General features: G+C 50.1%; 1 protein-coding gene across 4 annotated transcripts in view; it reads right to left on the reverse strand.

Annotated features, from left to right (window-relative positions):
* CARD11 (caspase recruitment domain family member 11) overlaps positions 1–13,240 on the reverse strand; it is a 100,583-nt gene extending 87,343 nt beyond the window's left edge. For 2 of the 4 annotated variants that reach the window (XM_037008182.2, XM_037008191.2), the window contains exon 1: positions 12,831–13,236. The gene's annotated coding sequence lies outside the window, so the exon portion shown is untranslated. Of the gene's footprint in view, positions 1–12,830 lie in introns of all 4 variants that reach the window. The other 2 variants (XM_037008198.2, XM_073214959.1) reach the window with 2 other exon arrangements.
* Between the last annotated feature and the right edge of the window lie 212 nt (positions 13,241–13,452).

Raw genomic sequence — 13,452 nt, forward strand, 5'->3', positions numbered from 1 at the left:
TTGACTTACAATGGACTTGTGCCCTAATAAATCCTTGGTAACTTGAAAATATCATACATCAATAAGGCATTTAATATACCAAACCTACTGAATATCACAGCTTAGCCGAGACTACCATAAATGTGCTCAGAACACTTACATTAGCCCACAGTTGGGCAAAATCATCTAATGCCAAGCCCATTCTATAATAAAGTGTTGACTATATCATGTAATTTATTGAATCCTGTACTGAAAGTGAAGAACAGAATGGCTGTAAGTGTATCAGTTGTTTACCACCTAGATTGCATAGCTGATAGAGCTGCGGCTCACTGCTGCTGCCCAGCACCCTGAGACAGAATTGCATTGCATATTGCTAGCCTGGGAGGTGATCAAAATTTAAAATGCAGAGTATGGTTTCTACTGAATGCATATTGCTTTTGAGTCATCATAAGAGTAAAAAAATCATAAGTCAAACTGTCTTAGGGACCATTTGTAATAGTACCTATGTATATTGGGCCATCGTGCATATGGATTAACTGAAATGACTGACAGCCATCTCACAAGGCTGAGAGGGATAATGGCGGATATGCCGTTATAAGGTGCCTGCCCAAATGTACAGTAACGTAGTGTCATTTGAAGATGAACTTGAATTTGTTAAAAATATGTTCTCTAAACTCTAGGGCAACCACTAAAAAATCCTTAAAAAGAAATAAAATTGAGACAATAAGAGAGGAGGTCAAATGGAATCTGGAATTGCTCAATTAAAACCTGAGAAGGCAGAAAACAAAGTGGGGAGGGAGCAAGCCTGGATTTATTTGGCAAAAGACAAGTCCACCTAAGGAAAGGAACAACGAGCTCAGGTTGAGAAGCAGGGATGTACAGACATTTGAAATATGAGGGAATTAGTATTTTAGGTAAGGTGGGGACAGGATGGGGTCTGGGACAGCCCTTTGGAAATTAATTACATTAAATTACTGTAAATGGATTTAAAACCATTTACAAAAATAAATTCCACAGACTTAAATGTGAAGTCTTTCTGTCAGTATTCATTATACTATATGTATATATTATTTTGTTTGAATTTTTAAAAGAAATTTAATTTATAATTTTAAAATGTTTAAAGACTTAGAATAGAGAAGGATGAATCTAAAATTCTGGATGGGAGAAGAGCTGGTGAGAAAGAAGCCAATCTCTCTGCAGAATCTCCCAAAGGCTCGGAAAACAGAGGCACATTGTACAACATTAGTGGGGGCACATGGCAGAGCTAAAACCAGGAGATTTTGAAGATACAGAAAAGGAGCAGTTAATTCCCCAGGTTCCCTCTGCAGTCCTGGCAGAAGAAACATTTACTCATATTCACTGGAAAACTGGACACCAGGTGTGAGGGATAAGGGCCATCCAGAAAAGTAGGTGACTAAAATGTTAGAGGAGTGCAGAGGGTGTACCGGGGGCCTGCTCTTTTTATTACAAGCTTTGTAGAATGACAATACATATATGACTTAAATAAAAATAAAAATTAAACTAAGAAAAAAAGTAAAAATAAAAACCCCAACAAGCCAAAAATTAGGACGGCTTTCAGAGCACATACCTGGAAGCAGCTGCCTGAGCCCACAGCCTCCCCAGAGGCAAATGCCATCCCTCAGATTCACAGGTCCAACACCCTGCTGCATGAGTGGGGCCAGGCCCCCAGGAGAAGGAGGGTTTGGTCTGGAGAATACAGGGTGCTCCTGAAATGAACTTCAAAATGTCTTCCAACTTAGTCTTTTTTCTCTCATTTTTCCCCAAATTCAATCATCTATCATTTACTATGACTTGCCTCAGGCTATGCTATTTATAACAATAGAAACAACATTTTTGGCTTGTCATCTTTCTCCAAAGAAACTCAGACTCTCTAAACCCTTAATGTGGGTACAAAATACTTGATAATCTTGTAAAAATGCAAATTCTCATTCAGCCGGTCTGAGGTGGAACCTGAGTCTGCATTTCTAACCAGCTCCGAAGTGAGGCCCAGGCTGCTGGTCCATGGATTGCACTTGGAGTAGCAAAGGGACACGGGGCAACTTTGTGGGGTGATAGAAACATTCTCTATCTTGATTGGGGTTGTAGTTTACATGGGTACACTCATTTGTCAAAACTCACTGGGTTGTATACTAAAAATAGGTACATTTTATTCTAAGCAAAGCATCTTTTAATAAAGTTCATTTTAAAGGAAAAAAATCCATTCTAGATGGATTACAGATCTAAATGTAAAATATGAGACAATAAAGCTCTTAGAAGAAAACATAAACCTTGGGGTAGGCAAATCTTTCTTATACAGGACTCAAAGAAGGAAAAAAACCCACGACTTGGATTACATTAAAATGAAAAACTTCCCTTCATCAGTAGACTCTGTGAAGAGAGTGAAAAGGAAAGTTGTAAACTGAAGAAAGGTATCTATAACACATTTATGCCACAAAGGACTCCTAACTATCATATATAAAGAACTACTACAATGTAATAAGAAAAAGACAACCTAATAGAAAATGGACAAAGCACTTGAACAGGTACTTCACAAAGGAGGATATCCACAATGGCTAGTAAACACATGCAAAGGCACTCAACCTCATTAGTCATAACTGAAATGCAAATTAAAACCACAAAATTACATGTTGTGACTATGCACCTACCATTTTGGCTAAAATGAAGACAGTACCCTGTGTGAGCAAAGATGTGGAGCATCTGGAACTCTCATCTGTTACTGGTGGGGGTGTAGTTTGGAACAACATCCTTGGAATGCTATTTGGCAGTATTTATTAGAGCCAACACACTCTAAGATCCAAAAAATCCACTTGAGTGGAAATACCAGCATGTGCCTCCAGAAAGTATGTATACTTTCTGGAGTATACATACATTTCCCATAGCAGCTTTATCACAATGGCAAAAAAACAGGGAACAGCCCAAATATCCATCAAGAGTAGTACAGATAAAATTTGAAATATTCATAAAATGGACTATTACTGGCACTAAAAATGTGAAAAAACTACTGTTACATGCAGAACAGGGATGAAGCCAGAGCTGTCAGATACAACACAGGGTGCCCAGTTAGATTTGAGCTTTGAATAAACAACCAGTAACTTTTTAGTACATCAATGTCCCATGCAGTATGTGGGACATACTTATACTAAAAATTATTATTACGTGAAAAGTCATCATTAATTACAATATTGTTTTTCAGCTAGTCATGTTCTGCTTCTTGATCTGGGTGGTGCTGCACACAGGACCTGTCTCTTGTATGAACGTTATACTTCAAGACAAAGTTTACTTAAAATAACAGTAACCCTAAACCTGGCCCTGGTCCCATTAGGGGAGAGCCTTGCCTCTTGCCTCGAGTCTCCCATCTGTTGCCCTTGCTACTGTCCGTGATCTTTTCAACCTGAATATCCATTCTGGCTTGTGGCCCCCGCTCAGGGCGCCCCAGTGGCACAGCATGTCCTGGCCAACAGGACAGCATCTGCTCCTTGGCACAGCATGCCAGGGCTCTAGGGGGCCCCTCCTCCCTCTGCCCCCTGACCTTGATGTCTTTTTTCCAACACTGACACTAAGCACATCTCCATGGCTTTGCAGGTGCTGTTTCTCTGCCTAGAAGGCCCTCCGCACTTCTCTGCCTGGCAGAAGCCTACTCATTTTTCCAGGCCTGTTTCTGCTTCAATTGACTCTGGGAGGGCTTTTGGACTTCTTCTTTAAGACCCAAGTGCTCTCCCCAACAGACTCGTTTTCATTGTGTGTTTACACTGTCTCTACCAGACTGCAGGCTTGTTCGGGCAGGGACCCCGGCTTCTCACCTTTGTACACCTAGAGAGTGCCCACAAATGGTTCACACAGAGTACGAGTTAAAGGATGAATTAAGTTGGTAATGGTAGGAATGGATATTAATATATGGGGAAGAAAGGAGTTTAATGAAATGCTTTACAAAAGGCTCATGCTGAACTTTAGATTTGGCAGGGACCTTCAGAACTTGCTCTAGGTCACCCTGCTAATATGGGGCACACACCGGTACCATGAGTGTATGCTTATCTCTTATTGGGGTCTTCCTGAACAACATGCTTGTCGCATGTGCTGGGCACTAGGTAGGTGGTATCTCATTTAATTTACTGTGATCAGGAAGTTATCCCCATTTCACAGAAGAGGACAGAGGTGCAGAGAAGTTGAATGATTTGTCCAAGATCACATGGCTGGTGGGAGGCAAGGCCCACAGTCACCACTCTCCCTATTCTGTGAGTAACGCCCAGTGCTGAATCACTGAAATGCCCCACAGAACAGGAAAGGCAAGGGAGGGACTGTCAGTGCCCGCTCCGCCCCAGGCAGTGGTGTGACTCAGTCTTTTCTGGTCCACCTCAAATCAGTCTCTGTGGGCAGCCACCCCCTCTCCCACGGAATGGCCTGTCGGGAAGGCGCATCACCCGAACCCCTAAACACAGTGTTCAGCTCTGTCCAGAGACTCTCAACTCCTGCCTGAGATTTTCAGGTTTTAAACAAACAAAAATTGATTCACTGTTTCCAGTCCTACAGGAAATTTAAGTCCTTTATTTTTCTGCAACTGAGAAAAAAAAAGAAAGAAATGTAAAAAAAATCAAACCAGAAAAAGAAAAAACCTTTCCGTCTTAGAAGTTTCGAACGCTTCTCATTTCACACCACACCAAACATTGTTCATGACACAGGCTGCAGAACGAAGCCAGAAGGAAATGAAACACATTACAATAAAACACACTCACTAATAAATAAAAGCTCAACGAATGTATCCCATTCGGAATGTACCACTGGCAAGAATAAATACCCCAAAGCTTTGCTTAAACCACATAATAGAGGAACTGATGGCTCCGCTGGGTCTCTGGGAAAAGTTAATGCATACAGCAGGCTGCAAATGGAGACTCTGTTTGGGATTTTGGCAGAAAACACTGGGCATTAGCAACATTCAAGGTGAAAGAAGGGAGACTTGTAGATTTAGGGAAGGGAATATTTTTTCATTGGGTAACAAAAATAGATATATCTAGATGTCTCTCCTGGATTCCCATAGGCTGCAGGGCATGTGCCCGCTCCAGAGGTTCACCAGAGCTGCGCTCAGCAGCTCTCCCAGATCTACTGTTCCCAGCTGCCCGACTAGAGAATTAATTTAACACCAGAGATTTGGATAATAAGGAGGAACCCCTATGGGAGATGGAAATTTACTTGGAGAAGATTTTTTCCCCAACCGTGTGCGGAGGCATCACAAAGTGGTGGGAACCACGGGTGGGGAGGCAGGCGGACAGCCACCGAACAAGCGGAAAGCCTGGCTCTCGCCTGCTGGGGGCTTGTTCCAGATCCTGCGATCTCCCAAGAACAGAAGGATCACACCCATGCCCTACTCCCGTGTTCACCTCCTTCCTCATTCACCCAGGGAAATGCAAACGGCATGTCCTGCAAGGCTTTGCCCAGCCCCATGCATGGGTCAGAGGAAGGCATGGCTAAGGTGGATTTGCGACTAGAGAGGTCCATTAATAACCATAAAACATCACATTTACATATCGTTTTGCTTTTCTTCAAAGCAGTTTTTCACCCACTCTCTCTATGCTCCTCAGAGGAATTCTGGGGGCTAGGAAGGCAGGGGTTATTTGTCTCGCTGTTGCTATGCAGAAACAAAATCTTGGGACAGTGAAGTGACTTGCTCAACATCACGGAGCCATTGTGGATTTCTGACCCTGGAAGGTTCTCGGTCTGGGCACCCAGGCTTCAGTTTTCAGTTTCACACCTGGAGCAGACGCAGGCAGTCAATCACAGAACTCTCTTCCAGGACGCTCAAGGTCCTTCTCAAGCAAGCCGCAACTAGCTGCCTGGAACTGACCCATGAAGAAACCCGTTTGCCATCTCAGGCACGGTCTAATGGTCTCACATAGGAGGAAACTGAGTTCAGAGAGGAGAGGAGACTTGGTCAAGACTGCCCAACAGGTTAGTGGCCCAGAACCCATCCCTCCTTTCTGAGCCCCACGTCTCTGCAGCACACACCACGCCCCTCTGCGGGGCAAACCAGTCCCCACGGCAGGGTGCACTGGCTGACATTCTCCAGGACCTCACCAGGGCAGATGGGTTTTCTGTGCTGAGCAAGTGGACACATTCCCACCCTTCCAGGATGGGAAAGAGGACTTGGGATCCAACAGTCAGAAGTTCGGTTTGGGGATCCTCCTCCATGTCCAGGCAGACAAAACAGTCGGCTCCTACCCAACAGCTAGAGCTCGTGAGAGTGTGGGCAGGAGATACAAACCTGGGAGCTGAGACTGGATGAAACGGCCCAGGAAGGAGAGCAGAGGGAAGAGGGGCCTGTGGCACTCTGACCTTAGTGGTCGGGGGACTCACAGGAATCAGAAAAGAGAGACTAGGAAGCAGTGGTCAGAAAGGGAGGGAAAAACCAAGAGGTTGAGCCACACGGAGCTCCGGGGAGGAGGGAGATCGACTATGTTAAATGCCACTGAGGTTGGGCCCTACAGGGGCTAAGAGGGCCCACTGGACTTAGCAACTGGATCAGTGACCTTGATAAGAGCTATTTACACTGAGTGATGGGAACAGTGTAGGCAACACTTCCAAGAAATCTGCTGGGAAGGCCATGGGCTTAACTGTGTCCCCCAAACTGGAACGGGGAAACCCAAATCCCAGTAGCTACAGTTGGGGACGAAGCCTTCAGAGGCGATTCAGTTAGAATACAGTTGTCAGGGTGGGCCCTAGTCCAGTGAGCCTGGTGCCTTGTGAGAAGAGGCAACTGGACACCCAGAGACACCAGGGGCATTTGTGCAGAGGGAGGACCGTGTGAGCAGGCAGCGAGAAGGCCCCAAGCAGCCTGCACGTCAGGGCGAGAGGCCTCAGGGGACACGCCCTGCCAAAATCTTGATCTTGGAATTCCAGCCTCCTGAAGTGTGAGAGAATAAATGTCCACTGTTTACACCCCCGGCAAACTCACACAGAAGGGGTGCTGGGCAACACAGAGTTGGGCAGTGATGGCTGCAAGAGAATATGGCACCAAGGGTGGGGGGTAGTTCTTTTAAAGGTGGGGGGACTGCAGCATGTGGCACCCTGGCAGGGAGGACCCTGTAGAGAAGATGATTTGGAGGTGCAGGAGGGAGGAGAGGGCTAGAGAAGTCTTTGGACAGACAGGGCAGGCTCTGGAGCCTCTGTATGGGGCAGGCCTGGGTGGGGGAAGGCCTGGGGGTTAGGGGCAGGCCAGGCAGGGCTGTGGGAGGTGAGAGAGTGGGTGGATAGAGAAAGGATGGTCCTTGGCTTAGGGTAGGAGCGCCTCTTGGGCCCAGTTAGTCTGACTCTGCCACAAGACATAAAAGATTGGGATTTGAAACTGCATTTTAAAATCAGTTAAGAAAGATGCAATACTATAAAATGTTCTACAAAGTGAAGGGTAAGAGATGGATCTTCCTCTGCTCTGCTGCAGCGGTGTGGGCAGGAGATCGCCCCGTCCCTCCGGCCCTCACCCCGTGTCTGAGAGTTGAAGACAGGAGCCTTGACTGAAGTTGGTGGCAGCGTTATTATTCTGAACCAACTATGCTCGAATCCTTTTCAAAAAGGATTTCCTCTTAGAAAACACTCAGGGGCAGGAACGACGCACTAACACGCAGTTCACTTTAGACTAGCATTCACCTGCCGAGATAATTTCCCAGCCAGGAGGGCTGCACCGGGCTCTGTGGGCCCTCGAGTAAAGGGGGGGCCATGCGCACACCTCCTACAGGAGCAGCCCCAGCCCCATCACCCAGGTCCCAAACCGCAGAAACGCAAATTCTGGCAGAGCAGATTGGTACATCAGCAGGTTCATAGCGGCAATGCCAGCCAGGCAGTGAGGGCCCAGGAGCCCCAAGCTGGAGGCAGGAGGGAACGTGCCACATGATTCCATGCAAGCCAAGTTCAAGGACAGGGAGAAAGAGGATGGTACGGGCAACTGGGATGGGCACCAGACCCCGTGGGCCTGGAAGGGGGCTGGTTTTTGATCCAGGTAATGGGCCACATGGTGGATGTGAGTTTGTCAGGGGTGCACTTCAGGTGTGGGACGTGGGACCTGTCTTGTGGGTGCGCCATAACTTCATTTTTTAAAAAATCATTATTTTTAAGCAATCAGTGTAGCCTTTCAATAGGCGTGCTGAGGCCCCGAGCTTTGTCTATTGGGACTGGCTGAAAACAGAGGTCACTACAAGAGGAACACTTCCTGTCGGCGGTAGGAACGACCCTTGCCCCTCTGCTCAATGTCCTAAAGACAGAAGGCACTCAGGGCGAACGAACAAACAAAAGACACCAAATAAACATGCAAGTCCTCCCCTCTTTGCCCACCAAGCCCCTTTCCCAAGGCCCTACTACAGCAGTTTCCCACATGTGCTCAAATGCTGCCTGTGCCCAGACCCACATCCCCCACGCCCCCTTGGCCTCACTAATGGCCTCACGGAACTCCATGGTGCTGATGGACCCTGCCTTTGAGAAGCATCTGTGTGGTTTCAAGCTTTCCCCCAAAATAAATGAAGGTACCATCAACACAGGCGCCCAAAGAGGACAAGTCTGTCTATGAGATAATTTCTTAGAAGCAGAATTCCCAGGTGAGGGGTTCATGCATTCATCATGGTGGCAAGCACTGTCAAATCCACAGGGTGTAGGGGCGTCTGCCTCCCCTCTCCCTTGCCAATGTTAGGTTTTATCAAGCTTTTTGATATTTGCTGGTCTGACAGGTGAAAAAATGTTCTGTCCCTCTTGTATTAGTTTGCATTTTACTTCATGATAAGTGAGGTGAATTGGTGGTCTGCTCATACACTGTTTGTTCACATCCTTTAAACATTTTTCTCTTGGGTTGAGTTCCCCAACTCTGGAGTCGGCAAATTACTGTCAAGGGCCTGCAGTGCCGTTTCATGACACTGGGTGAACCTGGCCACACTCACTGGGGCCTGCAGTTGCTTTCAATCTGCAAGAACAGAGCTGAGCTGTTTCCACAGCAACTATCTGGCTCGCAAAGCCTAAAATATTTACTATCTGAACTTTTACAGAACAAGTTTGCCAATTCCTGCAGCTCATTGATTTGTCAGAGTTCCTTGTAAATTAAGGAAATGGCTCTGTCTTATAAAAACTGTTTTGCATTGAACTCATTACTCTGTTCTACCTCCTACCTCCAACTCCATCTGAAATAATCAGGTCAGAAGTGCAGCTTGAAACACAGAAGCCCTCTGAGCACTATTTGGAAGCACTTTGGTCTACTCTCATTTAGGGGTCGGATTTTTATATCCATTTACATGTGCGGCAACTGAGGCTCAGAGGCCATCGGTGACTTTCCCAAGATCACACAGCTAGGACATGGCAGAGCCAGGATGGACGCCCTGTCTGCCTGGCTCCAAGTCCACAGATCTTTCCTTTAAAGGATCTTGCCCCTTAATGGATGGAGCCAGCCCCAGGGGATGGTGCTGACTGTAAAAAGCCATCTGACAAGTATTGTCTGTGGCACCAGGGCACTTGGGATAGAGCGTGGGGAGCCCTGCCTTGTCCCGGCCACACCTGTGTATGAAGCCCTTTGGGGCATATGGAGCTCTGGCTCACCCACCTGGGAGGAGCATGGCCCACTGAGGATGACCCTCCCCACTGAGTGGGAAGGACCAGGGCCTGTGATGTAACAGATGTGCTCAGGGGGACTTGACCGCGGGGCTGAAGGAGGGAAGAGAGCCCAAGCCCGAGGAGGCAGGCACAGTAGAACATTTATTACCCCTTGGCACAGTTCTCCCGTTACAGAAATTTGACAGCGACCATTATAATCTCAGAGCCCTTAACAAATCACGAGCAAAAAGGATACCCTCCTAAAAACGTCACCCCATTAAAACCACCGACCCACAGAACAGGATTAGCTCAAGGAGAGTTTGGGGGACGATGCATAGGGTGTGTTCTTTGCATGTAATGTGCACTAGCCATGTTCCTCCCGTGTGGTGGGGCTGGTGGAGAGGAGCAATCTGAATCTGTGGTTTTTCTTTAGCAGAAAAGCTTTTTTTAAGGGACTTCCTCAAAAGCTGTCCTTTCCTTTTCTTTTTGCTCCAGTATTTAAAGTAATCCAAGCATTTTCTAGACCAGAGATAATGCAGTGATGTGCAAGGTAGGATTCCTTTAATCCCTACAATCTCCAGGGAGACTGGAATTGCAGATAGAACTTAAGTAAGGGAGGCCCGTGTGGGAGCCCCAGGTGTGGACCTCAGTACCGGCCTCTCCTCTTCCCCAGATCTTGGTGACAACAGCAAAGGTTATGATGTGTCTCATCTCATGTTTTCTCATGTTAGGCTTGGTGTAACTGACAATTCCAAAAGTAATCCTGATTTCATTGGAGATAAATGGCTCGCCAAGAATGACCTGGCCACGGCCGGGCTGGCTGAGGTCACAGGGCGAGCACAGATGCACAGTCCGGGCCAGAACCAGCGTCTGGGGCTTTCCTGATCTCCCACACTGCCTCAGATCCAAAAGGTGGAACACGGACCTCCTATTGTCTTCTTCCCTTGCCTTGACTTTAAAAGCTGTTCCATAGAACTGGTTCTGCAAAACTGCAGGGTGATTTTCTGGGAATTCTGGCCCACACGGGACTTCACCCACAGGTGGGTCACCAGGAAGCCTGTCTCCAGGGCAAGGGGAACACAGCAAGTCAAAGCTGATCTGAGAAGCTCTTTGTCAGCACCCGACGCTGCTCATCTGGATCGCCTGGACACTGGCACCGCTTGGCCTTTCATGCATCCAGCACTGTGAGGGGCTGCCTTCATTCTACACAGCCCCTCATGGACACCACCCAACCGGACATGGCCCGTCAGTCCCGGGAAGCAAGTCTTCTGATGGGAGGGTGGAGGAACATGACATAGGAACATGGAGAGAGAAGTTGGACATTGCGTTGCCAGCACTACCTCAGCCTGGAACCTTCTATCAGTCCCTGGGCCTCCGAGTCCTACCAGGTTCCCACTCATCTCCCACCGTCCTCTTCCCCTTAGTTCCTTCCAATTTGGCTTGAGCCTGAGTCACATGCTGGTCATGGCGTACACGGACTGCATGTCCCGAGCTGCTTAGGGCGCATCTGGGCCTCACATTCCTTCCGTGTGTCCCCCAAGGTGCCCAGTACCATGTCACCAGACAGTGACCTCCGACTACTTCCAACAAGTCACTTAAAAATGTCACTAAGGGGTGAATGGATAAACACAAAGGGGTCTCTCCACACAATGGAGTATTAGCCTCAAAAAGGAAGGACATTGTGATACATTCCCCAACCTGGATGAACCTGGAGGGCTTTATGCCCAGGGAAATAAGCCAGTAATGAAGGGCCAAATACTGTGTCATTCCACTCATACTAGGTCCCTAGAGTCATCACATTCATCAAGGCGGAAAGTGGGTGGTGGGTGTCAGGGGTGGGGAGGGAGTGCTCAGTGGGGACAGTGCTTCCATTTGAGATGAGAACATTCTGGAGATGGATGGTGGGGACAGAAGCACAAAATTCAACAGCTTGAAAAACCATATAAAAGATCATTTGTGCACAGACCAAGACTGGGCTGATGGGGCTGCCAGCCTCCCTTTATGGTGCTGGTACTAATAGAACCAACATCCGTCCACACCTTCTTCCTGGCATGTGACGAGGCTGAGGCCAGGCTCCCCCTGCCCTCAGAGGAACCATCATTTCCTCAGAGCTGCCCTGGAGTGGAGAGCACGGCGATTCAGGGAAAGGACGGATGGGGAGGATTTAGCTGCACTTCTGTTCTGCCATTAATCCACAGGCCAGGGGCAGCCAGGGCACATTCTGCAGAGGGCAGGCACTCAATAACTGTCCAGTGACTGGTCAACATTTTTTCCTTCTCTGGTAGGTTGGTGACCTTATACCTTCAAGAGAAGTTGTAAATGTCAGGAGAAACATTTCCAGCTACAAATCAAAGGCTCTGAGGGCAGCAGGCACAGAGGTCAGTTTGGTCCAAGAGCAGGTCTGTGCAGGTGGCCCTCTGCTGACACTCTGAGGGGGTTCCTCACAGCTGGACACACCTGGCGGTCAGCAGGCCACCTTGGCCAGCTGCTCCTTACAGAGTAACTACGGTCCCCCTGCAGCCCCTCGGACTGTGCTCTGACCTCGGGATAGGGAGCCCGTTTGCCCTCCCCAAGCCCCAGAGCTCAGGAGAGCTTGGGAGGGGCCCTTCCAGCCTGGACAACGTGGGGGGTGGTCAGGTCCGGGGAGGGGACTTCAGGCTGGAGGCCACCAGGAGCTCATCCTGGGCCCCTCGGCGGCTCAGACCCTCCCCTGGGGAGGCGCCCTCCTAACCCCGCCGCCGGAGGCCCCACCTTATCAGGAGCCTCTGAGTCAGGCCTGTGGTCTGGAAACTTCCTTTCCTTTCAGGTGTTAAAAAAGGTTCTTTTCCTCCCTGGGGGCAGATGCAGCGAGGGCCGCCCGGCCGCCACTGCAGCCCGGGCACCCATTCAGCCTCTTCTTGGAGGCGTGCGGGACAGACCCAGGGCGGTGCGAGGTGGAAGAAAGAACAGAGCTTGGGAGGGGAGATGGGGCCGAGGGGGAGAGGGAGTAAGAGGGGGATGGGACGAGAGATGGGGTGCAGCGCCGCGGAGCCAGGCAACCGGACCCTGCAGCCCCTCGGTCGCCTTGCACCCTCGCCACGAACCCGAGGCTCTGCCCGTGGCTGCGGTCCCTTCCCACCGCGCGCCCCGCGGTCCTCCGCGGCGAGGCCCCCAGGGCGGTCGCGGTCCCCGCCCCCCATCCCGTACGCCCCCGCGTCCCCCTGGGCGCCCCCCAGTGCAGTCCCAGCCCCACCTCGGCGCGCCCCCCCGCGCCCAGTCCCCGCAGCCGCCTAGCTTACCTGGGGCGCTCATGCTCCGCTGGCCAATCGGGGCGCCTCCTCCGCGCAGGACGCCGGCTTCCTCCCGGCACCCCGGGCTGTGGTCCGCGCCGCCTGGGAGGTCCGAGGGGCGCCGCCCGTCGGGGGCTGCAGGGCCGGTGGGGGTTATGCTCCACCCGGGCAGGAGTCCGGAGGCCGGGGGAGTCGAGAGAAAAAAGGAGAGAAAGTGTGTCATAAGCTGACAGGGGGAGGGAAATGCAAAACCCGACAGGAAATGAGGCTAAAAAAATGCAAAAGTTTGAAAAAGAGATAAGGAAGAGGGGCGGGGCGGGGCCCGGGTCGGCAGGCGGGAGGAGGGCGGCGGTGGGCGGGGCGGCCCCGGGGTATGGGGGCGCCGATGCGGGGCCTGCGGCGGCCCTGGGGTGGCCTTCGGGTGGAGAGGTGGGGGCGCGCCGGCGGAGCTGTGAGGCCGACCCCGGCCCCGACTCTGCGCCCTCCCCCTTCCCCAGCTGCCCCGCTCGGAGCCCCTGCCGGGCCCAGGTGTGGCCTCGGGAAGACGCCCCCTCCAGGCCCTCGGGCTCGGAGTGGGAGGTTGGGCAGCTGGCCATTTAGAGGCTTCCGCCTCGTTTTGAAAAACTGCTGT

The sequence above is a fragment of the Manis javanica genome, chromosome 10, assembly GCF_040802235.1.
Source record: "Manis javanica isolate MJ-LG chromosome 10, MJ_LKY, whole genome shotgun sequence".
NCBI classification, from domain to species: Eukaryota; Metazoa; Chordata; class Mammalia; order Pholidota; family Manidae; genus Manis; species Manis javanica.